The sequence below is a fragment of the Bombus affinis genome, chromosome 5 (genome assembly GCF_024516045.1).
Source record: "Bombus affinis isolate iyBomAffi1 chromosome 5, iyBomAffi1.2, whole genome shotgun sequence".
NCBI lineage: Eukaryota > Metazoa > Arthropoda > Insecta > Hymenoptera > Apidae > Bombus > Bombus affinis.
Genome location: NC_066348.1, coordinates 14347439 through 14348639, shown reverse-complemented (window position 1 = coordinate 14348639; position 1201 = coordinate 14347439). Strand labels below are relative to the sequence as shown.

Sequence of the window (1201 nt, the reverse complement as noted above, 5' to 3'; positions counted from 1 at the left end):
CTGAAACAGAGAAAATACAACGAGTTTAGTTAAATAGCACAAAGGAAGGTTTATCCGTGTACGATCAAGTTAATTGGCAAATTGCGAAGAGGGTCTTGTAGACGACGGGATTCGAGATAAACGCGTTCAAACGGGGCAAATAGAGATAACCCTCGGGAAGGAGCGATACGCGGAGACTTGTACGGCGACCCGAAAATTGTGACGCTATCGGGACAGATAATTCGCAAACATAATAGGACGAACACGGTCGCGCGTTGGTCAGGCCCGTCGCATGGAAATTAGATTCGTCCGCGCACGCGAACCCACACACATGGTTTTCCAACCGTGCAGAAAATCGATATCGACCTATCGTATAACACACACGCGCACACATAAAATCTTTCTCTTGCATACTTTTCCTCTTTGGTGTTCCTACTCCTTCAATGCTTCTTACCGATGCTTTCGTGAAATTGCGCTGCGATCATGCGATTTGAAATTACGTCAAACATTGATCGAAAATCGTGAAACGATCGACGATCGATTTTATCAATGAGAGATCGTATTTTGCTTTGATATTTGTGATTACTTTAGCCGTATTAACAATTGAACATGTTTCTTTGTCTTTGAAGATATTGAACAGTAATGATCAGGAGTTACAAGTTGATCAAAGAATTTGGTCGCTCCTAGACACTTTTTACGAATATATTTTGAAACTTTAGTATTACGAGAATCGGTTATCATGGTCATGTTGCATGACCAACTCCTTGTTCATACTACGACAAATATCGTAGACTCATCCTGCAATAAACACCGTAATCTCTGTTTCTCGTTCCTGAATCATCCCGAAGTTCGACCCTTTTTCTCGTCATCCCTTCCTGATAATTGTCCCGAACATATTAATCATCCTGACCACTAGGCTATGAGAACTATGATAGACCAGCAAAGAATTCTATAGTCGGTACTAGCGTGCAGTTACCCGTTACGAATAAAACCTCTAACTTTTCAACGTGTGTTGTCAAATGTCCATCATCTGGGATCCAACAATCATATCGATAAAGTTTGAGACAAATCTAAAGATGTTACAAATAACGTAATAGCGTAAATTGTTAGGGTAAATCAGACGATCGATTGTGGAAAATCGAGTTAATTTTGGGAATAATTAAATTAAATATAATAACAGTTAATAAGAAATCTACTAAAAATTTTACGATTTTCTAAGTCC

The 1201-nt window shown here is 39.2% G+C and overlaps 1 protein-coding gene and 1 long non-coding RNA gene across 14 annotated transcripts in view; both read right to left on the bottom strand.

The window, feature by feature from the left end:
- The window catches only part of LOC126915945 (uncharacterized), a 350506-nt gene that overhangs the window by 160988 nt on the left and 188317 nt on the right, over positions 1-1201 (bottom strand). The gene's annotated exons all lie outside the window — the stretch shown is intronic.
- Positions 1-1201, bottom strand: part of LOC126916051 (uncharacterized) — a 73313-nt gene that overhangs the window by 46634 nt on the left and 25478 nt on the right. The gene's annotated exons all lie outside the window — the stretch shown is intronic.